The sequence below is a fragment of the Podarcis tiliguerta genome, assembly GCF_965153285.1.
Source record: "Podarcis tiliguerta genome assembly, chromosome: 5".
Classification (NCBI taxonomy): Eukaryota; Metazoa; Chordata; class Lepidosauria; order Squamata; family Lacertidae; genus Podarcis; species Podarcis tiliguerta.
In genome coordinates, this window is record NC_139538.1 from 70,610,961 (window position 1) to 70,637,847 (window position 26,887).

Sequence of the window (26,887 nt, forward strand, 5' to 3'; positions counted from 1 at the left end):
AGTGTCACATGTTCCAAGCTGGTAGAGGAGGTCTCCTGACTGGAGGAATCTGATTCTCACTATCCTTGAGAGCATCCAGCCATTCCTGCAACCCAGCTTTTTGTTCTTAGAGTTGTTTTTAATCTCTCCATGTCGTGCAAGCTCCTGGTGCCTCTTGAACGGAAAGCACATTTGTCTGCCGGTGATTTGTTACAAAAGATCAGAGTCTGGCAGCAGGTCACCATCACAGTACCAGCGCAAGAAGCTTTGCTTAAATGTGCTAATAATTTACAAGGTGTATTGCTGGGGTGAGTAATGACTTCTTGCAACCCGCTGATTCCTTTTTTAGCTGTGCAATTAGTTCTCTGATGCTTTTTACAGTAAATGATGGGATCCCATTGAGCCCTTTCGTGGAGTTGGCAGAATATCTGGTTGGTTATGTATTGCTCTTTGGTGGCTTAATTTATGGGGAGTTTTAGGTCAGGGCCATTTAGATACAGAAAAAGAACCAACACTGTATTTTGCTTCGTTTTCCTGCAGCATTTGAACTGATCTGCTCGACCATTTCTGTTTTAAAACTAGAGATGCCACCAAAGTTCACTATTAACTAATTTGGAACACTGATCATGGTGCTACATAGCAAATTGAAGGGTATCCCTCAACCAGCACATAAAAGGGTTTTTTAAACTTCTTCTTCTTCTTCTTCTTCTTCTTCTTCTTCTTCTTCTTCTTCTTCTTCTTCTTTTTCTTGATTTGGCAGGCTGCTCTCCCAATCCCTGAATGTTAAACCCTGGTCAGTGTAATTCTCCTTGATTGCTAGGAAGTGCATGACCAGACCAACTGGCCAAGCAGCCGGCTGGTCAGCTATTTTCGCTCTGAGTGGAGAACCTCCTGCCAAAGGGCCAAATATGGCACTTTGGGCCTCTTTATTCAACCTTCATGACTCTCCCTAGACCCCATTCTCAACCCCAGGCCACATCCCATCCCACACCAGCCCTAGTCCCTGTCTTCCTTGAGAGCTTCTCTCCACTAGAATGTATCCAAGAACTTCGATAATGTTCCTTGCTTAACTCCATGCACCATAGAATGTGTTTGTGTGTTGGGGATGGAAAGATCTGTCAATTTCAGTTCTCTCCATTTCTGTCATCCACTATCCCTAATTTTAAAACCCTCCCTTGTTCCTGAGTGTGTTTGGCTGGGGGCAGCTGAGTTTTCAAAGAGTTCTCAGCCACGGATGATACTAGGAGCTGCAATTCCCAATATGACAAGATACATCGATGCACAACTGCCAACATTCCAAGAAAATACAGAAACATCCACACTTGTTTACTGAATGCTTACCAATAAAGCTCCTAAGTATCTAGTCCTTTCCAAATCAAGCGTCAAAGATGATGAAACTGGTATAGAGATTCTTATTTTTAACTATACCCAAAATACTAGAGGGATTATGAAGGTATTGCCACATGTGAATTATGTTTGTCTGTAGTTTTATTGATAGGTAGAACAAAGTTTAAAAGAGTTCTCGGTTCCTTCTTCTTAGCATCCTATCCCTTGAGCTTTTTACTGCATGACAGTTCTCATTGATATGTGGTTGGCAATCATGTATTCTGGCCTGCAATAAAATTCAGCTATCATCACCTCTGGAAAGCAGAGGTTTCAGGAATACTTGCGAGTTTTTTCTTGTCTCCCTGTGTCTGATTGCTATGTGTCTGGGGCCTACAGACAAAGACCAGGCTGCTTGATTCAAATCAATATGTGAAATTCATCCCATTTCTTGATGCCCCATTAGGGTTGACAATGTCAATGTCATTCTGCTGCAATGACAGCAGAAGCCACAAAGGTAAAATTCCTCTTCTCTTAAAGGTACAGTATCTTTATCAGTCTCCAGAAAAGAGATTGTGTGTGTGTGTGTGTAGACACACACACAACTCCATCCACTGACCCACAGGAAATATCAATCAGATCTGAAACATTTTGTTACCTGGGGCAGAACAGCAAATAGTCTCCCACCAAAAACACACACATGACAAGGTACATAGTATCCAAAGCTGCTTGGGTTATTTTGGCATCTCAGGCAAAAAAAAAATAAAAAATCACAAGTGCCTCTCCCTCACATTACAAATACCGTAATAACAAATTAAATCATTAACAATTTGCTACTCTTTCACAATACTCAACATCAGCTGCCTGATGCAGTTGTCTCACTCTGCCTAATGATAAGGCCAGTCCTGGGGATTGCAGTCAACAGTGGGCAGAGTCAAAAGTGGGTGGGAGGGGGGAAATGAAATAAAACATAAATAATTATGCTACTTTTCTTCACACTCAGTTCCTCCATCTCTCAGCTTGCTTCCCAATACCACCTCCAGAAAAGAAATAGGGCACACCTTCCTTGGTGACAGCAGCAACTCAGCTTCCCTTGCTGCCTTCTGAAGGACAATGGGGATAGGCTGGGCTGCAGGGGGGGGGGCGAGGATGGGAAAGACCTGCCGGCAACACCACAAGCTGTATTCAGTTGCGTCAGGGGTCCTATCTGGCCCACGGGTTGGGGTTTCCTCAGCCCTGGTTTAGCTTTCTTCCCCAGAGATCCATACTCTCCAACCCTCTGAACATATTTTGTCCAAGTATTTATTTCCCTCCAATAGCAGACATCTCAGCGTATCCGTGGTTCTCACCAAGGTTACTTGCCAACACTACCTCCTCACTCATTCTTCCTAAGCATCAATCACTAATGGGTTGCTCAAGCCTGGACCCAATCTGAAGTTTATTATTATAAGTTGTACAGAGAACTAGAAAAGCATGTGTTTATAACTTTAAAGTGAAAAAAGTTGTTTAAAAACAAACAAATGCAGTTCTGCACAGAATCATGCAGAGCACATATTGCACTTGAGTAGCAACACTAACCTGGTCAGCAAAGTGTCAAAACTCCAGAACAGTTGCAATGATTACCAGGAAGATGTGTAACAGCAGCGATGGGATATTTATTGGGCATGTCAAAAGGGGACAAGATGTATATGGTCTCTTATATTTCTTTTTCAGCATGTCAGAGCCACGTCAACAACCTCTGGTTAAACCCCCTGATAAAATTTACTTCTGCTCCAGTCTTCAGAACACTGCACCCATAAACCACATTTTGGCCTACAACAGGAGACAGCTTCAGGGCTGTTGGGAAGAAACATTTTTGCACAGACCTTCTGTTTCCCCCCATCTCCACCCAACAAAAAGCTACGGCGGAGTTCGAGTGATAGATGAGCTGCTTTAGAAATCAACTCCACACAACCAAAGCCATATAATTAATTACAAGATGGGTAGTCAGTACCAATGAAGCTGCCGGGAGAGGTGTGCAGGAATTGGACAGCAATGTAGATGCAGAACAGATGCACCTTACATTTGACTGCATTTTTCTCTTGCTCAAAAAGAGCTGACACAGAGTCCTGTCTGTCTGTCTGTCTGTCTGTCTGTCTGTCTATCTATCTATCCTGGTGGGAATGTATTCCTTACTGGCAAGTTACATAGCTAGTGGCATCTGGAATTTCAGACCCGCCTGTTCTTATGAACTGTACATGTAGCTCCCTATGAAACTTTGAACATCTGCAATCTATCTCAACTTTAATCCTGCAGACGCAGATGCGACAATTGTGGTTGTCACTTTCATGTTTATTCTGTTAGGGTGTGAAACCTAAGACGCTGGCAAATTAGCAATGTCATGTGACTTTAAGTAGTCAAGCTCGTTAAGTTGTTAAGTTGCTCAGTATATAAAGAGTGTTTGTTTTCTCTGCCTGTTTGGGGCGTGCTGGACGTGAAGCAAAATGTGTGAATGCTCCGGAGGTGTTTCTGTTATCTTTCTGCAATAAACCTGTCTTTGGAAAAGACAGGCTTCCCTGTGTCGTTTTTTTTGCTGCTGAGTCTCTGAAGCTTGTACTGCAACAAGAATCTCTGCACTGGACTTAATTAATACTCTGCAAAGAAAGCTGTTGCTGGTGGCGCAGCGGAAGCGCTTACTGGACCAGTACACAGACTCTCTTAGGTTATGGATCCTTCTACGTTTCTACAGCTGTATTGTGTGCAGAGAAAGTGAAAGCAGCTTTTGGATGAGAGAAGACCGGCTTGGTCGTAAATCCAGCTCTTAAAGGAACTGAGAGGCTGGAGGCGTCTGAAAAGTGAGTAAAACAAATCCCAAGGGGAAAGAGAAGCAAGGGCACACAGAGGGAGTAGCAGCAGACCCCAAGAATGGCAGTGGAAAATTTCCAGGTTCCCTTTACAAAGTTGAACTCTGCTAATTACGTGCAGTGGTCTAAGAGGGCTCAAGTCTGGTTGGAAGCCAAAGAAGTGTGGGCTGACTATGTCCAGAGGCGAAAGCCGTTTGTGGCTGTTGCAGCAGATGCCACAGCAGAGCAACAGGCTGCTGCACATGCTCAGAACAGGGAACATGATAAAATGGACACTAAAGCTAGATGCATGTTGATGGTATCGATAGACGATTCCCAATTACCTCATGTGGAAAATTTAAGGTCTGCATTTGAAATTTGGGAAGCTCTTAGGCGAATTCACCATAGAGCCACGCCCGGAGAGAAGGTGAACATTATACGTGCTTTGTTTGAGTTGAAACTGAAGCCAGGGGATAGTGTGGTTGAACACACGTCACAGATGACTGAGTATTTCAACCGACTGTCATCTCTAGGTGTGAATTTTCCTGAAAATATTAAAGTTTATACTCTGCTTAGCAGCCTGCATGCAGGGTTTGAAAACTTAGTACTAACTTTACAAGTTTTGCCAGAGGACCAGCTGAATATGAATTATGTGACTGGTAGATTGTGTGAGCAAGAATATCAACATCATCGAAAACGTATTGATAATTCAAATACCCCAAGGGTTGGATGTTCAGATAATTCCCAGCGTGAGGGAACTAGCAGGCAGAGCTGTAAGGAAGCCTCACAAGTGTCTGCTATGGCCAGCAAGTCATGTTTTCGATGTGGCAGCAGGTTTCATTTGATAGCAAAGTGTCCAGAAAAGCAACAGGAATTTCAACAGTCCAAGGCCAGTTTCCGGAGCTACAAGGGAAGACGACGTGAGAACTACAAGAATCAACGATCCAGAGGGGGAGCAGGTGCTGATAAGGGACTATCTGCAATGGCAGCACAACAGAGTCCTAAAAGGAGCCGACAAACCTTGAAGTGGATAATTGACAGTGGAGCAAGTCACAGTTTAGTTCCAGCGACATCTAGTGGCAGCTTGATGAACTGCAAGACATTGCCAGTTGCAAAAACCGTGACTATAGCAGACAATAGTAAACGAGAAATGAACCTTAAAGGCACAATTTATGTTAACTGTTTGCAAACTAACCTTCCTGTTTTTGTTCTTCCAGGAATGAAGAATGCGCTTTTGAGTGTGTCATGCCTGGTAAAAAGTGGTTTTAAGGTTGAGTTTGAAAATGATGTGTGCACCATTTCGAAACAGGGGAAGGAGCTAGTTAAAATTCCCTGTGAGGATGGGCTTTTTGTTTTGGATGAAGAGCAGTTAGCAGCAGGTAGATGTTCAACAGGTGAAGCGCAAGCTAAGTGTGTAAATAAGGCTCCTCATACAGGTTGTGTACATCTACTACACAGAAGGTTAGCTCATATATGCTTTAAGTATGTAAGCAAGATGCCAGATTTAGCTGAGGAGTGTAACATTAAACCCTGTCCAAATTTTCTGGATTGTTGTGCTTGTAAACATGCTAAGGTTAAGACATGTAACTATCCTAGATCTGATAGAGTAAGCAAGAAACCCTTTGAACTTGTGCACATGGACGTGTGTGGCCCTATGCCAGTCAAATCGCTTGGAGGTGCGAGATTTATGCAAATTTTGGTGGATGATTTTTCAAGAGCTAGTTGGGTTTTCTTTCTGAAAGAAAAATCACAAGCAGCTTCCATCCTGATGGATTGGATTGAAGAAGTTGAATGTAAATTTGACACCAGGGTACGTAAAATACAATCAGATCGTGGTGGGGAATATGTGAACCACACGCTGGAGACATGGTTAAAAAGGAAAGGTATAGTTCATAGACTTACCAATCCCTATTCACCACAGGAGAATGCAGTTGCCGAAAGAAAATTTCGAACATTACAGGAAGCCATTGCTGCTTTGCTGTTTGATTCTGGACTTCCACAGCGTTTTTGGGCTGAGGCTGCACTGTATGCGAATTATACTTTTAACAGAGTGTACAATAGCACAGTAGGCAACACTCCTTACTTCATGCTATTTGGAAAAAAACCAAAAATTGATCATCTAAGAGTTTTTGGATGTCGTGCTTATGTGCTGGTGCCTAGGGCACAACGTAGGAAAGGCGATCCTAGGTCTAAAGAAATGTTTTTCTGTGGTTATCAAGCAAACACAAAAGGTTGGAGATTTGTGAATGTAGAAGGCAATCAAACGAAAATCACAATCAGCAGAAGTGCGGAATTTTGTGAACAGGATGGTTGGAATAAAATTCATGGAAATCCTGACATACTATTTGATGTGGTGGACAGTAACAATGAAACTCAGGCCCCAGGGCAGGTATTAGTTCCAGAACAGGCTGAGGAATTTGAGTCTGAGGACGAGGGTGAGAAATCGTCTAGTTCACCCAAGTCTGTAAAGTCAGAATCTTCTAGCTCTAAAAGTTCACCTGTACAGCAAGAGAGACGTGTAAAGTCAGAATCAGAAAGTTCTTCAACTACTAGTGACACACAGGTGACTACTAGTGACAAACAGGTAACGACTAGTGATTCTGAGTCAGAGGGGGAAACTGAAGGAACATCGCAGGAACTGCCAAGGCGTTCCAAGCGTACCAACAAAGGTAAACCTCCTGAAAGGTACCAAGCTATTAGTGTTTGGGCTGGTTTGGCAAATTGCGAACCTGAAAGTTTTGAGGAGGTTGAGCAATTACCCCAGGAGGAAGCCACTAGGTGGCGTGAGGCCATGCAAAAGGAGTTGAATTCTATGAAAGAACTGGGTGTGTTTTCCATCACCAAACTGCCAGAAGGTGCCAAGGCAGTAAGTTGTAGGTGGGTGTACAGGTTAAAGACAACAGCAATGGGTTTTGTAAAAGACAATGAGTTCAAGGGTAGTGCTGAATTCAAGCGTGCTGAAATCTTTCAGTCAGCACTGGGAAGCTTACTTCATCTTTCGCAATGGAGTAGACCAGATATTGCTTACGCTGTTAACTTACTCAGCAGAGAAGCTTCAAAACCTAGTGTAAATGCATGGAAAGGAATTCAAAGAGTGTTAAGATATTTACAATACACCAAAGATTTTTGCCTTGAATTATCTTCGGAAGGACAAGCACAGATTACTTGTTGGGCAGATAGTGATTGGGGAAATTTAAAAGATAGAAGATCAGTGTCTGGCTGTGTAATAAAATTTGGTAACTCTCTGATTGGGTGGAGATCCAAGAAACAGAACCTGATTGCTTTGTCGTCAACAGAAGCTGAGTTCTGTGCCTTATCTGAGTTATGTAGAGATCTAGAATTTTACAAATGCTTGGCACAAGAGATGTATGAAAAGGCCATCACTCCAATCACTGTATGGGGTGATAATCAACCGTGTCTTAAGTTAGCACAAAATGGGCAGTTTAAAGGTCGTACAAAACATTTGGATATCCGCTTTCAAAATGTTTGTCAAACGGTAAAAGCAGGAATTGTTAAATTAAATTACTGTCCCAGTCATGAAAATCAAGCTGATGGTTTTACAAAACCGCTTGGGTTCCAGCGGCATGAAAACTTTTGTGAAGAAATGGGTCTGAAGTAATTTTTTGTTTTTGTATTGCCAGCGAGAGGGGGTGTTAGGGTGTGAAACCTAAGACGCTGGCAAATTAGCAATGTCATGTGACTTTAAGTAGTCAAGCTCGTTAAGTTGTTAAGTTGCTCAGTATATAAAGAGTGTTTGTTTTCTCTGCCTGTTTGGGGCGTGCTGGACGTGAAGCAAAATGTGTGAATGCTCCGGAGGTGTTTCTGTTATCTTTCTGCAATAAACCTGTCTTTGGAAAAGACAGGCTTCCCTGTGTCGTTTTTTTTGCTGCTGAGTCTCTGAAGCTTGTACTGCAACAAGAATCTCTGCACTGGACTTAATTAATACTCTGCAAAGAAAGCTGTTGCTGGTGGCGCAGCGGAAGCGCTTACTGGACCAGTACACAGACTCTCTTATATTCCTCCTCCTTAAATTAGCAGTGCCAAACAACTTTCATTTCTTTATTATAAAATTTGAACTAAAACACACACACACACACCTAAAAGCCTTCAGGGCAGTCAGTAAGGCATAAAAGCAACAGAAACACATCCATATAATTCTTCAGGTCAAATATACAAAAAAATAGAAAACAGCACCATTGTAATAAAAATGAACAGTACCACTACCTTTCCCAGTAAACATGGCAACACCCAAAATCATAGTGTAAAAGAGCAAGTCCTTTCTGTAAGTGTCATGACCCAATGAAGCAGCCAGACCATAGGGCTCATCCACACTTTTGCTTGTCCTGTGCCTAGAAAGCATGAGTCTGAGCCATTCCCCGCTTGTCCTCCACTTTCTAGGCATGGGCACGAGCAGTTTTGCCTTTGCCCCACCACTTCCCCCCCCCCCAAAACCCTACTCTTTAGTGCTAAATCAGAACAAACAGCAACCTGTGGAAAACCCGCTAGCTGTTTGCTCTGATTCAGTGGTTAAAAATGGGAGAAGAAGCATGAGCTTCATAGCTTTCTCTGGATCTGGTTTAGAGGACCCAGAGTGAATCCATGTACTCAAACCTATGGCAACAAAAGAAGTAAAATTTCATTTTTCTGGAGGGTTTATCGCAATGTAGAATGAGCTTAATTCCAGATCTGGGAGGGGGAAATCAGGCATCTACATACTATGGCACAGCCTTCCGCAGCCTTTTGACCTCCAGATGTTGTTGGACTACAACTTCCATCATCCCTACCAACTCACCATGCTGGTTGGGGCTGATGGGAGTTGTATTCCAACAGCATCAGGAGAGTAACGCCATGGGAAGAGCTGCTGCAGCATCTACTGGGTCCTCGTAAAGGGTCCTCAGTGAAGCTTTATACAAGTATAGCAAGTTGGGGTAGGCTGCGAAATCTGTGGTTTTAAATCGACTTCAGAAACTCAGCACAACTTTGGTGGTTAAAATGGCAGTGGATCTTAAGGGTCACACATCTATGCAGGTGGCTTGCAATGGCAGCTTCCTACCTTTTTATGAGAAAGGTCAGATTACTTGCACTGGGTTCAAGGTTAGGACAGTATGACTTGAAGCTAATAACCTCTCAAGCAGAGGTTATCCATCCATCATAAAGTTGTAGCTAGTTAATCTCCCGCTAAGCCCCATTTTTCCTTTTGTGGTGAAGAGACATTACCAAAAAGCCACTTCTGATAGCATAAGAAGAAGAATCGATCCTGTTGGATAAAGAGTGGCACATACACAATAATTAAAACTGGAGAAGAGTCATTTAAACTAGAGATGACCATCTTCAATATGTCATAAGGGCACTTTAAAAAATGGAAGTACAAAGCAGCCCTTTCTGAAGAGCAAGATCTTGCAGTGTCTAATTCTGTCTGCATTTACTACTTCCTAAAGAATGTGCAGCTGAGTGAATGTATTTCATAAGCTAAAGAATCGACAGGACTTCATATTCGTATTAGTTCATCATTAACCATTTAACCTATCTCCTCCAATATTCTTTTATCTAGAGGTTGTTCATGCCTTCATCTCTTTCAAAACAATGGCATGTTATTTTTCATTTTCTGATTAATCAACTGTCTCTGTAAATCAATGTCTCTATGACCTTCGCTGAAGGGTCCCCTTGTCTGCAAATAGGGTTCATATCAATGCTGAAGCAGATTTGTCTTGGTGTTCTTGACAAGGAGTCATAATGCAAATTAGGATACAGGGAGTGCAGATCTAATTTAAATGCATCGCTAAACAGAAGAAGTTTCAAAACCTACCACACAAAGTTAGATTGTTGTGTTTTTTCTAAAGTACAAATTAATAGAACTTGCTGTACAATTCTTCAGGATGGCACCCCACCCCCTAAAATCCCCCTGGTTACTGGCTTTTTTTCTCTTTTTGCAAATAAAGGCCAATAACAATTTTTAGAAACGGGATTTTTAAAAGTTTCCAGCTGCAATTCAGCTGCTTCAGACACTCCAGAGCAACCTTCCCCAGCCTGTAGTGTCTGCAAAACAACCTCCATCCCCCCTGACCATTAGCCATGAAAATATAAATTTTTATTTTTATTTATCTCATAAGATTTATATACCGCTTGACTGAAGGAAAAAACCTCAAAGCAAAAATGTACATATTCGACAGAAATGTGAACAGAAATGCCTGTAGTAGTGAAAATAACATACCAAAATGTGTTAGGAAAACTCATTTGCAGAAATGTTTATTATTTAGCCAAAACTGCACACAAAAATTATTTATTAGGAGAAATTTCATCAGGCTTTTAAAAATAGTAATTGCAAACCGATGTGGAAATGTGGAGAACTGAATTTAAGATTGGAAAAGTGAGAAAAGGAGTGAAAATGGAATTAACTGATTCGTCCCAACTCTTTATGTTTATAATGCCTGGTCTCAGTTAACACACTTGCTGGTGAAGTTTCTAGACCAGCTTCTAGATCACAAACAGGCAGTTACAAGAACATGGGTCCCTGGAGCCATTCTGCTCTCAACCTCAGGCAGCAAAATGTCTTGAGCCTGCCTTGCTTATTAAGGCTATCTTCATGAGAGCACACACAAAATTTAATTGGAAACAGAACAAATGATAAAGCAAGCTGGCAAACAGCCAAGTAGGAACGTAAGAACTATCACTACTCTTCATTGCTACATCTGAGCCTTGACAACTCTTGTTGCCATTAGGATAAACAGAACAAGGCCTGGATCTAGACACATCAAAAAAAGTTTCAGAAAAACGCCTTGTAAACCTCATAATGGGAAATCACATTGCCAAAAGATAGAACTCCACAACGCCATCTGGTGTCACAGTGTTATAACACATTTAAAACACTTTTTAAAAAACTAATGCAGCTGAGTCCCAGGATTCTCCAGGATTCTCTTACCAGACAAATACTACAGCCATCTCTCCTCCAAGATATAATATGGATAGATCCCCCTTCCTAACCCCAGCAATGCTCTCTTGCAACTATCCAACAATATAACAACATAAATACTAGTCTCTTCACTTCAAAATTTTGTATTGTTGGAAGAACTTTTCGAAAAGGCAGTGGGGCTTTTCTCCAGGATATTTTTCCACAGCCTTGTAAAGCTGGATTTTCCCTCCCATTCTCTCTCTCTCTCTCTCTCTCTCTCTCTCTCTCACACACACACACACTGGTATTGAGAGTTGATTTTAAAGCTCAACACAGGCTCAATCAATCAAAGAAACATGGGGCATGCCCCCATTTGCTTTTCATTGTCCTTTTTATTTATTTCTTTATTTAGCTTCTTAGATATCATCAATTGTTACATTTCATTTTTTGACAAGCTGCATCCACTGACATTTTAGCTGCTTCTCATATCAGCTGTCAATTGTTCTTAAAATGTTGTGTGTGTGGATTCAGAAAACGTTTTATTGTTTTTGTTACCATTTACATAGCAGGGTAGAAAACTTATTATATAACTTTAAGAACTAGTGTCCAAGTCTGAATGTTTTTCTCTGCCTCCTCAATCTTTTTTCCTTTTGTCTTGTGTCTTTTAGATTACAAACTGTGGATAGGGACAGATTTATTTTATTGATTTAATGTAAGCCATACCATGGGCCTTTCCAGCTGAAGAGTGGGGTAAGAATACTTTAAATAATAAACAAGCCCTCCAAACAGTTGAATCAGGGTGGTACATGCTTTGTGGGCACAGAATGGCAACCAACTGCTGAAAGAAAAACAAAAACCGGGTTTGAAGATGGAATAGAGTGTCCTGGGAAAGGGACATGGCTGGTTGGCTGCCATCTTGAACAGAAGTATTCAACACTCAGGTCCTACTTATGAACTCTACGGCAGGATTGGAGAACCTGAGGCTCAGGGATCAAATGTGAACCTCCAGGTTTCCCTATCTGGCCCTTAGGCTTTTCTTCTGGCCATACCCCTCCACATCACACTTCCTCTCACCTGGCCACACCACTTACTGGGCCAAGCGCTGCACACTCCTTGAATGTCCTAGAATGCTGAAAATGCTTCTTGCTGGCCTGAATGGAGGATAAAGAGGAGTGTACAAGTGTATGTGAAAACTTACCTATATACAAAGGTAAATGCACATTGTTTGCTCTGCTTACTTTTGTCTCTGACCCTGTCTGTCACTGCCATGTGCCCCTCAGGAGGTTGCTGAGCAACATATGCAACATTCAATCTGACAAAAATCCCCCCTGACAGAAATGGGAAGGCAGCCCTGGAACCCTCTTCCCTGACATTTTCTGTGCGGAAGGGTTCTTTTGTTTTGTTTTTTGTATTTAAGTTTCATGACTGAGTTACTCTTATGACAGGCTCTTTATGGCAGGGATCCTTGGCAAACATATTTTAAAATCTAAATATTTCAGAAGAATTCCCCGCCTCTGTTCTCTTAAGGTGAAGAACATAATCGATTTCTGACATGCACTTTTTTATTCATAGGCCGGGATCGTCTGCTTTCCTCTGAAGTGTCTTTTCCCCATGTTGTCCTTTGTTTTCATTTGAATGAAATCAATAGCAACAGACATCATGGAGCTATTCTTCTCTCAAAGCATCATAGAAATCAGCATGAAGAACTTGTAAACAACCCAAACTGTCTGAAGCGAGTCTGGCTTTGTTGGCATATGAAAGTCAGACACCGAAGTGGAAAATGGCAGAGGAAAATCAGCAGTTACGTTCCTTAGGCGCCTTTCAAAGGCAAGTCTTTTATCCAATCATGAAAATTATCACGGTGGGGTAACTTTGTTCATATGATGGGAATACCTCCCAAGATCTCAAGACAACCAATATTTCATGCAAGTCTTCTTCAACAGTCTCGCCAATAACCATTTGCAATGCAAGCCTATACAAGTTTATTTGTAAGTCCCATTGTGTTGAATGGGGTTTACTTGCATGGAGGAATGGATCAGCTCATTTCAATCCATGCTGATTTAACATGTGAACAGGGTTAAATCTATTCAATACCATTTCAAGTTACACACCTGTGGATTATTTAAAAAAAAATAATGTGTGAAAACAAAGCAAAATTAGGAATTTACAAATTCATCAGCACGTCCAAAGGCTGCCTTTTAAGTTTTGATTTCTTTTTAAACTGTTTTTGTTATAGCAGCCTGGAGAGGCTTGAAAGCACAGCAGCTGCTGTTTTAAAAAAGTCTGGAACCATTCCTGACAAGAAGTCCGTTCAGATGAAAAGATGGCTGCCCCGCTTCCTGATATGGAATGGTTGTAGCTCCGTGGGACTCTCCTGGCTCCTGCCCAAGACGGGATTACAGAGGCGCTTTCTTGTATGGAAAACTTTTGTTGTAGCAATTTACAGTACAAACTCAGTGGCTAGCAGAATCTAGTACAGGTCTGCTTACAAGGCATTTACAGTATACCCAGTCCAACAACATGAAGTAAAAGAGGTCCAAAACTGCACGGGAGTTGTTAAGTTGTTCCAGCAAGTTTCCCCACCTACCTGTCCAGAGGCAGGGAAAGTTCCCTCTCCCTGCATGAATTCATGGCCTGAAGTTGAGCACTCCACCTGGCCTGCTCCGCTTCTCTTCTCTTGTCCTTTGAATGCTCCTGCTCTGTCACAGCAAGCTGCCCCCCCATCCTCCACAGGCTAGGAAAGGGAGGTAGCCCTGGAGTCCCCTGCCTTGTCAGGTCCAGCCTCACAGGGAGTCGGGGCGGTGGCAGCAGCTTAATGAAGCAGGTTCCACTGCATAGCCTCAACTCCCCTCCTCCACTCTGAGTCCTCAAGCGCTCCCCACTCTTGGCTGAATCAGAGGGCATAAAGGGAACCACGAGAGGTACAGCATCTGTTTTGCATGCAGAACACCTCAGGTTCAATCCCTGGGATCTCCAGCTGGGACTGGAATGTCCTGTTTCTGAAACCTTGGAGAACTGTTGGTCAGGATAGACTATTCTGAGTTAGATGAACCAATAGCCTGACTGAAATGTATGGCAACCCATGTCGGAAGTCGAGATTTTGGCAAATAAAAGCTCAACAACTTTTGTGTCCAGATTTTTCCCTTTTTGAAATATGGCAACCCTATATAAGAGCCACTCAGAAGTTGAACCCCCTGTCTCCTGTGAATAAAATATTGGCAAGGGAGGGCCGCTTAGCTCCAACCATAAACCAGAGAAGGAAAAGCTGCAGGGAGCTTGTTTCTTCCCTCACTGCCAGAAGGAGCAGGGACTGGGAACCTTCTTCAGCTCAAGGGACACATTCCCTTCTGGGCAATCTTCCCTAACCAAATCCACCATTTATGATGCTTTTGGTGCTTTATGTTGCTAAGAAGGAACAATCCTAATACTTCTTTATTTAAATGTTCTTTTCTTCTTTCTTTTCCAATGACAGTCTTCCCTTTTCAGGTCTGCTGTTTTCCAGTTTGTTCACTGACTACTATTTGAAGTCTCCAGGCCTGCATGTAGAGCTAATGAGATGCTTAACAGAAACTCTTGTTGCCTTCACCAATGATTTATTTCAGCCTTGATTTGAGCAGCCTTGCCATGCACAGGCTCACATATCTGGAATGGCAATTTAAGTGGAGGACAACTCAAAAGATCCAGAATTTCCAATGAGCATCTGAGGGGTCTCTAGAGCCTTCAGGAAAAAAGTGAATCGTGTAGTGTTGTTTTGTGAGCTCAAGAGTGTACAGTATTTTGCTAATTTAAAAGGTGAGCAAAATACCTGGCTTTGCCAAGAGATGCTTGCAAAAGAAAACCTGGATGTTCCACAACGTTCAAAATCTGATAGAAGCAATTAACCTTTTGACTAACTCTCTCTAGTACAAATGTTTCAGGTATTGTGTTTTCAAAAAGACACAGCTGAAAAACACAATATTCATAGCTATCTTCAGAAGGGAACAAGCACAGCTTTGCTTGATTGATCACTTAGGCTCAAAACATGAGAAGGATTCAGCTTGCTGGGAAGCTAAATTACTTTTCAACAATGTGGCGCGTTTCAACTCACTCATACAAACCCTTTCATAATTGTCTCCTTATGGATTTCTCCTCCCTCCCCAAGGGCAACTTCAATAGCCCTTGTCAGATGCTCCAAGATGCAGAAATGTACCGTAATTATTAGTTTTGCTATGCTTGACTTTACTTGAGGAGGCAGAAAATAACCTACGGTGCATTGATACCAAGAAACAGAATCTATAAGCTGTGTTGTTGGCATGCGCAACACTTTATCAGCCTGCTTGCAATGACAACCGAGTGTGAGTAGAAATGGGCAGGCCAAGTGCTATATGCTACACACAAGGCTGCATTATGGCTCCAAGTCATCTGCAAGGCCCCCTTTGCAAAGTCATATCGGGCAGCCTGATTCCTGAACCAATTGAGAGAGAGCATGTGAATTTAAGGCAATTTAGTCCAACAGAAGTCAATCCAAGTATTTCAGATTGATTTGTAGGTTAGGCTGTTACTCTTTCCTCAAGCGTCATTAGTGACTGCATTTGTGTTCTAAACTAAATCAATGTAACAAAGGCATCACACATTACACAAAAGCAGGGGGAGCAAACTGAATGACTTCTATTTATTTTCCAGGGAACATACAAAAAGGGAAAGTCATGCCTCTATTGTCCTGGTGCACTGCGGCTCATATGCTTCTCCAGCAGGAGATTCACGCAAGCTCCTCTTTCACATAGTACACTAGTGGCAAAGCAGAAACAGGCAGCAAGCCTCCCCTCTGTGCTGGTATAAAGCCACACTGGATTCGGTGCCATCACTCCAGTTCATGACCTTGCATGGTACAGGCTCACCCCATCCCAGCAAAATCAATGTGACATTAAAACAGTAAAACAAACAGCGGACAAAATATTTTGTACAACTGCTCAGCCAGGTCCTACCATCTCCACCCCAGAGAGAACCATTAATTGGCTTGCAATATGAATATGTGAATTTAAAAGCCAATCTACATTTTTTTGGGAAGAGCTAGAGTTACTTCAGGTAGATCTGGCTGAAAAAATCATTTCCCAACCCACATCCATCAGTGAGACCTAGAACATTAACAAAAGTCAAACACCGAGACATCCTGAGAGACATTTTGCTGTGCAAATCTCCATGATATTAAATATCCTGCCCCTGGTGGTTGTGTTCATAAAACCCACAGGAAATGGGATTGCATCATAGCCTAAACAGGCTGTAATGGAAGCATTAATTCATGTATTTCTGTTTAGAAACCAGGGGTATTAATTTAATTCACTGATTGTTTCTTAAAACAAAACCTCACAGGCGAGAATACATTTATCAGCAAGAGCTCATGAATAAAAGTGACTACTCATGGAGAATGCTTATTTTTCAATAATTGTTTAATAATTTAGCTCACTCTGCTTTTGTAATCATACAGCTCATAACTTATTTTGAGATCCATAGCATTGAAAATTCTTGCCTCTAGAATGGCTCAAAAGCATCCGCATGTGATAGAATAAAATGCTTCGGTACGTCAATCTAGCGACACACTGTCATCCAAGGGAAATCAGACTTTGATCCAGAGAATATATCGCTGTCATCATTCCTCCTTAGGATGTTTTAAAATGCAGTGAGGGAATATTTTAAAATGCAGTGACTACAAAATTATCCTGGCCTAATTGTGCCAAGTAGTAATTCTGCTCATAATTGGAAGTGATAGAGTTTCTTTATATGGGATGTAATCATGTGTATTACCAAGTGAGGATAAACCGGAGGATCTGATCCTGTGTGGTTCTGCAAAGCAGCACCCGCAACTCACCGGATTGATGCCTGCACTCAACAGCTGTTGAGCAAAGCTATTGATCCTGCAGGGCAAGGCATCAAGCAAGGAGGAGAGACATGGTGTTCAGCCTAAATTCTGCAGGGAAGATGCAACTGCCAGTCTGGTAGGTCTCAGCCTTTTCCTGTGGTTTCCTGCCTGCCTGCCACAACTTCCTGCTTAATGCTGCACTCGTTGACAGCCATGGATTGTTTTGGGCCAATCCAACCTGACTCACAGCAGTCTGTAGCTATGTGTACCTGACTTGTCTGAGGCCCCCTTACTCTCCCGTTTGGCTTGGCCCTCAGCCAAATGTCCCTATAAAAAACTGGACTGTATATTTAATCACACTGTAAATGCATTTCAAGAGGCTCAAGGTCCACTAACCTATTTCATACAGAAACTTAGAAATGAGCATGATATTTCTCACAACGTGCCTAACCCAGTTTGAAATCTTTATAAAGTAGCATCCTCCCATATGTTTAGGCCCCTAATAGGTGTTGATTTCCCAGTTGAGTGATAGCCCTAAAAATGCTAATGTTGATGAAATCCCCTGCTGGGAATATTAAAATGCCAAAAAAATCTCCACGAACTCTGAAACCTTAATATAGAGAAACTTCTGAGCAGACTTGGTCCATATGATAGGAGCTGGTGTCCCTGTTACACCCTTTCCCCATGAATCTGGAAACCAGCCAAGAGAGTCAGGCATGGATCCATCTGTTCAAACTGTTAACACTTTCAAGCAAATGCCAAGAATGATATCTAAGATGCTCAGCCAGGGCCAACGTTCATGGAAATAAAAAAGAATATTCCTCCAAAGTTTTAGCTCTTAGCAGCCTAATTGGATAAATAAAAATGCTATAAAGCAAATGTTTTTGGCTTCTCTTTCTTCTTCTGTTTTTAACAAATGAACATTTTTTTTAATTAAAAAAATATATGGAAAATATTTTCATGTTACAGACTCCAGTTCTATGGAACAGCACTGATTCCTCACTCCCAGAGATTCAAATTGTGCGGCTTCTAAACAAGAGAAAAGCAAACACTTTTAGAGAATTTGCCTCAAGAGTGTAAATGATCCTGTAGGTACATTTGCAAATGCAGCTTGGTTGAAAATATAGTGACTGGAGTGATCTCCCACTTACAAAACAAGATTAACAGTAGCCACTCAAGGAGGGGTGAGATGGAGTGAGGCCACTGAGCTGGGAGAGGGGGTTAGCTCTTCTTCACACCATTGTCCTTATTTTTTTTTTCTTCAAAAAAACCTCACAAATTACTCTGCTTATGTAGAGAACTGAATTGTCTCCTCCTTTAAATTCCTGGGAGTTTACCTTAGTGAGGACCTCACTTGGAAAATCAACATAACTCAGGAGGTCAGAAAGGCCCAACAGAGACTCAATTTCCTCAGGGTCTTGCGAAAGAATAAAGTTAAACAACAACTGATGAACTAACTCCCTTTACCGGTCCACAAGAGAAAATGTCCTTTCATATTGTATCACAGTGTGGTATGCTGGCCTGACAGCCACAAACAGAAAGTCTCTACAGAGGGTGGTGAATGGGGCATATGATATCATGGGCTGTCCCTTGAGGCCGCTAGATGACATCACAAGGGATCATTGCCTTAGGAGAGCAAGAAAAATTCTCAGGGATGACTCACACCCCAGCCATCACCTCTTTAATCTTCTACCCTCGGGCAGGAGGGTATAATCAGCCATACAAACAGGCTAAAATATAGCTTCTATCTGTGGGCTGTTAGGCTGTTGAACGGAAAATAACATAGCGAAATTGACTTGCGAGGTGGTGTGTTGTTCAATAAGAGATTAAGTGTTTAGGGGGGAGGCTCATTTAATTTCACTGTACACAGGTTGTACAGCGACAATAAAGGAATTATTATTATTATTATTATTATTATGATGATGATGATGAATTGAAGACTGGATAGATGAGAAACAAAGAAACCAACATTTCAAAGTCGCCTATACAAATAATCTTGGAGGGTGTGGAACTTTAGCAAGATCTTACAAGTAAAGAGTTCAGTGTTATTCCCCAGTGCATTTTTCAGTTTTCATTAGCTGAACGATTGGTTCCCATCCATGAATTGCATCTTTTCTGTCCTCTACTCCCCAGTGTAAATCTGGTTCTGAGAGAGAAGAATCAAGATGTGCCTGGCAAGAAATTGATTCTGGCTGGGTTGAAACCTGCACAGCTGCCTGCCTGGCATTCTGAGAACAGTACCTGCAAGTTTGCGATGTGACTTGAAATTGCTTTCTAACATTTCTGTATCAAACTGCACACACAGCAAACCAATGAGACTAGAGGAATACATTATCCTACATCTGTAGACTGTTTGCATCTAGGAAATTATCCTCTGCAGGAGTCCAAAGCACTATTGACTATGTAGGATAAGACAGACTGTTTACTTTGGAAAGAAAACAAAGCCATTTCCACAATTGTTTTTCACTTATAATGCTTAATGCAATATACATGAAGTGCCATGTACATATACTTACAGAAACCTACCCTCGTATTGGTACCACATAACTAATTTAAGAGATCTCAAGCTACATGAAGGATGGTTATGTGGATGCTATTTTATATACCTATCAAAGAGCTGTTCACCTCTCCCTCTCCCAAGCACACATCCCTGGGCTCAAATGATGCCACCTGCCAAGCTAAATGTATGCACATCATGAAAGGAGAATGCTGGATTCTTCAGCATGAGACAGTTCGGCATATAAATTTTTACTTTAGACAGCAGCTGTTGTGTAGATTTCACTCTTTGCCAACATCTGGGAGTGTTTTTCTTTAACTCAGAGGAGTGGCAGACTCATTATCTCTGCAGCGACCAAATGTGACATGGACAGGAACCCTGTCACAACTGAGGGTAGCTGGCTAAATAGCACATAATTGTGGGGAGATTTTACTTATAGGATCCTGCATTAGGATGAGGAACCCAAGGAGTGGGAGAAGCAGGCTCAGGGAAGCAAAAATATCTCAAGGCCTTCAGGAAAGAAGCTCTCAGATTTCACATCGCATTATTTTAAACTAGTGGCAAGTAAACGGCAAGCTGGTGTATGTGTGTCCAAGTTTGTGTAGAACTTCTGAGGTAACTGGTTTGTGGTTCAAAGAGGTAGTCTCCAGCCTCTTCAGACCCACCTTTAACTACAACCTGCAACCTGCTTCTCACAGCCTGGTGGGGTCATTGAAGCCATCAGCCAATTTGTGGGAGGGCAGAGCGGCCAACATAGCAGAGGATGAAGGAGGGCCACCCTGCAATTCACTCAAGGACAATGAAGACTCAGGTACAACTGCTTCTGCTAATCAGCTCCACTCAGCAAGGTGCGTCAGGGGGCATTAGGCTCCTACCTTCTCCTGGGAAGATGGTACTGCCAGTAAGGTAGGTCTTGGCCTATCTGGAGGTTTTCCCATGTGATGCCTGCCTCTCCTTCCAGCCTGACGTCCCACTCACTGACAGTCCTAGATCACTCTAGTCCATGGAACCTGACCTGTATCAATGCATGGCTGTCTCAACATGCCTAGAGCAAAACCCAGATCCCTCTGAACAGGCTCAATTAGGCTTGTCCCTCGGATGAATCCAGTGCACAGCCCTACAAAAAAAACCTAACTGTCGCTTGGTTTTCCCAGCCCCCCTTAAAAAAAGTGACCCACAGATTTAAGTTGTGCTGTGAAGGAGTACCTAAAGCACACACCGCACTCCATGACTTCAGAGCAATTAGTATTTTAATGAAAACTCATGCCATAATCTTCTGTTAAATGCTAAGGAGGGTGTTACTTAAAGGTGTGAAATTTTCCCAGTGTGTAAAATTGTTATATATCCAGGGGAAAATGGGACTAATAACAGAAAATCGCAATTGACTGACATGAAAGCCAAGTGTCAATTTGGGTAAATTGAAATCATAGCTAATTTTAACACACTAATTAAATAAAAGCTGCAAAGCCCCAGAAGATTTATGGACTGCAAACACTTTAACTGGTCTCTTGATTATTCCGGGGGGGGGGGGGGGGGGAGGGGAGGAATAGTTTTGAATGCTGAAAAATGGTGGATGCTCTGACAAATGGGCTCTATATTGCAAAAACCATCAAATTTCTCTCTAGGGACCAAATGTATCTCAAGATGGAAGAATGCCATCTGCTTATAACATTCCCAAATACACTGGTTGGTAGTAGTGATGGACACACCCTTCTCTGCTCAGTACAGAATCAGCTCTGTGCTCTCAAACTTTTTTTTAGTGTACACTAGGAAAACAACTTGTCTGTTTCAGAGAGTTTTCTCTAACTTAGAAACATGTTTCCATATGGATGTTGCTGTGTATGCACACCTTCATTTTTGTCCCCTAGGACATGGCTAGAAGTTACTGGGAGATTCAACCAACTGTGCCTGCCGCCAAAATTAACACATTTGGGAATGACAGTCTCTTTGTAAACCACTGAGGTTTTTATTTAAACATTCAAACAATGTATAAATTTCATGAAATAAATAAATGAAGCATCATCATAGTGTGGATGTGACCCTAGTCTAGATAAGGTTTTAGCTTGTTCATCCTCATCCACTCCTAAATTGCCCCTAGACCTCATTTTGGATTTAGTGCTTTTACATGCTCTGAGCAAACGTTATTTTGACTTACATTAAAATCTATTCTGATTTATACCAATTCACCTTGTGTTGATAGATGATAGATAGATAGATAGATAGATAGATAGATAGATATAGATTCTCTTTTACCACATCTATGTCAGGATTCAGTGGAATGACTAATCTCCCCATTAGTGAAATCTTCTACTCATTTCTGTCAATGTTGAATCCTTGAGTATCTTCATTATTCCTAATTGCCATGGTGAAAGGAAAGTGTGTTAATCATGCAAGCTCTATGTCTTGCAATGATGGCACTTTTAAGAGGGGGGAGGGGGAAACCCTACAGCAATTCTTGACACTCTTCTGAAGATATTTGCCCACAGGTAAGTTTCTAATTCTATATAATTAAATCCTTGCTCAACCCAGTGCTTCCAATGGTTTCCTGCCCCTCTCATTTAATCAAGGCCTAAAGATTAATACTGGCTCTCAGAAATCGGATGCATTGATTAAAGAGGAGTTAAAGCACTCACACAAAATCAGTTGCTTTTGGAGAAGCCACAGAAGGACCTGCTCTTTAACAGTTATGGCTTCCGCGAAATAATCATGGGAACTGAAGTTTATTAAGGGTGCTGAGATTTGTTAGGAGATCCTATTCCCCTGTGGCGTTTGCCCTCCTATTTGTGTGACATCATACTGGATTCATAGGGAAAGGGTTAACTAATTGTAAAATGACTAACCAATGGGAACCCAGGGGGCAGAGTTAACTGTGTATAAGGTTTAAGCACAGGGGTTTTTTAGTGAGTTAGAGTTGTTCAGAAGATAGTTAGAAGAGTTAGAAGAGACAGAGTTAGAAGAGACAGAGAAGTTAAGTCTGGGTTCAGCTAGTCTGGTGTGAGAGAGTGAGAGAATTTGTTAAGAGTCAGTCAAACAGTTGAAATAATCAGTCAAGGTATTAGGAAGGTATAGGCCTGTAAAGAAACTAAAGTTAAGATACTGACAGGAATATTATCTGAGAAACCATAAACCATAAACTTGTTAATGTTTGTAAAATAAGCTTTTTTTTGTGTTCACTTTTAACAACGGACTGGACTCAGTGTTTTACCAGAGAGTAACGGGTTGGTGGCAGTGGGGAAGTGAGCACAGTGGGGATCAATAGACTGTTAAACGTCCGGGGACCCTGTGTGATCGCCACATCCCCTCTCAGGGCTACAGTTTCCAGAGTTGTTTTACAATCATCACCTCTTCCTAGGGAACTCAAACTGTGGATGTGTCATTCTGGAAGGCAATGTCCTGCTACTCCTAGATGAGGTCACATGCCCACTAAAGTGCTCAGCATGTAGCTTGGGAGTGTTCCTGCAGTTAGCACTATCTATGGAGGTAAAGCTTGGCACTGGTAGCTAGAAGCACTTTCCCATCCACCACCCCAGTTTCAGCTGGTTCGCTAGATGCAACCTTATCTAGAGAAGATTGGCTGCCTATTTGTTTCCGGACCCAATTTAAGGTGATGGTATCATACCAGTCAACTGTCCCACTTTAAGCAGGACATCCCGGTTTGTGGAGCAGAAACGCGCGAGACTGAGACCTCGCAAAAGATCACAGAGCCTGAAAACACAAGTTATTGGGTAAAGCATGCAAGATTGCAGATTGACATCTTGGAGCCTGAAAACACATGGAGCCGGGAAGATGCACCATTTCTGGTGTCAGTGCCTTGGAGGGTATGTGGTATGGACTTTTAAAGTCATAAATGGTTTGGGATCAGTGTATCTGCAGGGCCACTCCCACCTATATGGAACTGCTTGAGTCATTATATAGGCAATAGAGACCATGCTCTTTGGCCTGCTGATGAGTACAAGAAGCAGGATATTTTTCTGTGATGGCCCTGCACTTCTGGAATACCCTCCCCATGAAGATACTTCTGGCCCCTTCTTTGTTAGCTTTTAGGAGATGCTGAAACAATGTTCTGATTATGGTTTGCATTTGGAAAATCTGATGGAGCTCTGTTTTAGCAAATATTTATCTGCTCTTCCTGCTGTGTCTAATGTTATGTTTGACGCATATATTTTGTGCTGGATATCTGTTGCGCTGTTCCTGGTTTTTTTGTGGGTTTTTTTTTAATATATGCTGCCGTGGGAGGGTATGTAAGCCAAAAAATGTGGCTTAAAATAAGAAAACCTATAATGAAATAAATAAAAATATGTCATGATTAAAATAATAATTATATCTCATGATTCTTTGAAGTCATCTGTATCCTTTTGAGAAGAGAAGCTGCAGAGAAGGGTGAGCAGCCCATCCTAAACAGAGGTCAGTTCATCTCCTTTAATGCTCTTGCTCTCAAAATAGTATCACCATTACTACTGCTTTGAAAAATGTATGCAGTCCCATATCAAATAACTGGAACTCCAACTGTTTGCAGCCTCCTGCTCCACTTCACATTTAGGGAAGTTTTTGACCTACTGTCACTGTATATTTCTTACGACTTGGCAGATTTGCTGAAATGGTCTCACAGTTTAACAGACAACTAATTTTACATGGCATTTCTTGTACCCACAAGAAAGTTGAAATGTGACAACTTGAAAGAAGCAACTGGGAAGGCAAATACCAGGCGCTGAAAACCGTGACTGAAGGCCCCTATTTTCTGGGGTGCCACAGAGTCCCCTAAAGTCATAGGAGCCTCAAACAGGTTTGTCCAAAATTTCCATGGATTTGGCGATCCCCTTGGCAGTGACTGGAGCCCATTCAGAGTGGTTACACAGCATGAAGCCCAGGCTTGATACCAATGAATCAGAAGCCATGGAAGGAATGTGACCAGGCAATTTTGTGACCTACTTTTCTCCCATACAAGTGAATGGAAGTGGGTGCAATGTGTGTCTTACACAGATGCACACTGAATGCTCCTGGGGATTCTGGCAATGCATGAATCCTCTCTCTGCCACTACTCTATCTGCCATAATTGCAAGCATTTTGCTAGTTGTTCTGTAAATGCTTCTCCAGAATACAAAAGCTTGGCAGAATTAAGACATTATTTTTAACAGGCGCAGTGCACCTGGCATGGTAGGACAGTCGCTGTGGCCCACCACAACTAATGCCAGCCTTCTAGTATTTTTTAATGGCCCAGCACTCTCAAGAGAAGCACTGGGCTAGACAGCTGCTGCTACAAGCATCTTCCTTATCTCCAGTGCCTCTAACATGCACATTGGGATGTGCCCAGATACATTACAGGTGAGGAAATGATGATGGTGGCAGCAGCATTCTCACTCAGTGAGTTAGTAGTAGACAGATGGAGCTGTGCGGTTTCAAAGCCGCCACCCCTTCTCTCTTCTGCCTGCCACCAACACCCATCTACATTTGCCCCCCCCCCCCGGCAAGTTTGTTTTTGGGGGAAGGCATCAAGCAGTCACTAGGGTGTCAGCTCTGCAAGTTAAAGTCCAACATGTTTGGTATTACTAAAGCACCGACTCGCTGGTTTTCCTGTGCGTCTTATCTGCATTAAGATGACATCAATACTTACTGGATCCTGAACTAGATTTTCTGCTCACCTATGAAATTGGATGGCTTCTGTGAAATCATTCACATTAAAACAATGCCCCAAATACTTCTGCTCCATTGTGATGCTCACAGAAATGAAAGTTTCTGTGGCCTATTACAGAAACCTGTAGGTGTTAATATGCAAGATGCATTTCTTCACCTTAGTTAACAAAGTAGTGAAGTATATCCTTGATCACCTCTATCCCTGTTCAGTGTTGAAATGGAGCCTCAAGATTTAAATAAACCACTTTCAGACTTCATTGTGATATCCAATCTCACTCTCTACTTAGGACATAACAGAACTAAAAAAAGCTGCCTAAGAGGCACTCTGTACAACTTAATGACTGTTCCAGTGTGCATGAACCAGCCTTGCCCCCTGAGTTCTCATGCACTATGCTCATCCACTCAACCCCCAAGCTGCCGGCTCAGTCTCCGAAGCAGGGTTGCACAGGTACAATCATCCCCACAATTAGGAATTCTGTCATGCAGGATTCCTGTCTACAGGGATGAAAGTACTTACAATTCCCCGTCAGTCCAGGACAGTCTCTGGTGGGGATGGAAACATTGGGGCATCCAGCCTGCTGTCCTCTCTTCACCCTTTCACAACAAATGCCTAAAGAGGACTTCTTAATTCTTACAATCTGAAATCTTTACTTCTGTTAATATAGGCTATGTCTTACCTAATATTTTTCCCCCACCTGCTTTCCTTTAAATTTCCCAGACATTTTTGCTCAATATGGAATCCCAAAGTCTGTTTAAGAATCTTTGTCTAGGAACAATTCCATTCCCATGAAACTCTTGAACTGAAAAGCAATTCTAGACAAAATGCTCAGTCATTACATCTCCTTTTCCTCACATCTTCCAGTTGAAGAGGGAAAGGGGTGATAACATTAGCCACAAGCTACAGACACCTGTCTCTCCATCTGATTACAGCCATCATAAGATTAGTCCTTTAAGACTGCAATCTTATACTCACTTAGCTGGGATAAGCCAATGGGACTTGATTCTGACTAGACATGTGCAGGACTGCACTGAAAAGCACTTAGTACAGTATTGACCCACTTCCCAATTTACCTTTACACTTTCATGGTAAAGGACTCTCAGTCCTCTTGACCATCAGCATCACACCTGGGAAGAGAGGAGATGGGTGGAGATTAGATTCCTGTGATTCTCGAAATCTAGCAAAGTTTAGGATTGATCTGGGCCATTGTGGAAATCAGAAATGAAAGACGGTTTATTTGGACATCTGCAACGCGTCTCTTCATAATGGATTCTAACCAAACGGAACACCGGTATGGATCTTAAGATAAATTAATCTATGAAAGTTCATGAAATGAAAGTTTTCCATCTACTTCTCCCCCCACAACCTGAACCCCCTGAAAAGCCCCTCGAGTGGGTCATGGGGCACACTTGTTGGGTGGGTTGTAGGGAACTGCTGATGGGGAACAAAGGGGAGAGAAAGTGAGGTGAACTTTTCCTTCCACAAACTTCCTTATATGGTAACTTATCTTAGGATCCCTCTGATTTTTTTTTCTTTCTTTAAGAATCACATTAAACTAAAACACTGGGGTACAATTTAGCCATAATCACATTTAAGCTTACATTCTAAACTTTTTAATTTCAGAGCCAGCAGGTGAACAACTGTTCTTTTCAAGCTTGTGAAGTGTGCTGCTTCTTACACAGTAATATATGATTTTAAAATTGGCTTCAAAGTAGGCAAGTAACTCTCTAGGCAGGATTTATAGAGCTTCTTTCATGGTCGGACAATTGTTATCAGTAGGTAATTCTTCCAGATTTATGTCTATTTTGTGTTTTTTTCAGAATCTATTAAGAATTCCTGGGGCTTCAAGGCAGATGCAATTTGTGACAATTGGGATTACAGTCATTACACGGGAGACAGAATTGGGCACCTC

The 26,887-nt window shown here is 42.0% G+C and overlaps 1 protein-coding gene across 1 annotated transcript in view; it reads right to left on the reverse strand.

Moving 5' to 3' along the window:
- The window catches only part of LOC310677313 (uncharacterized protein), a 728,781-nt gene that overhangs the window by 266,689 nt on the left and 435,205 nt on the right, over positions 1-26,887 (reverse strand). The window contains exons 10-11 of the mRNA XM_083440141.1: positions 26,049-26,102; positions 9,178-9,381 (exon numbers count right to left, since the gene is read on the reverse strand). The gene's annotated coding sequence lies outside the window, so the exon portion shown is untranslated. The remainder of the gene's footprint in view (positions 1-9,177; positions 9,382-26,048; positions 26,103-26,887) is intronic.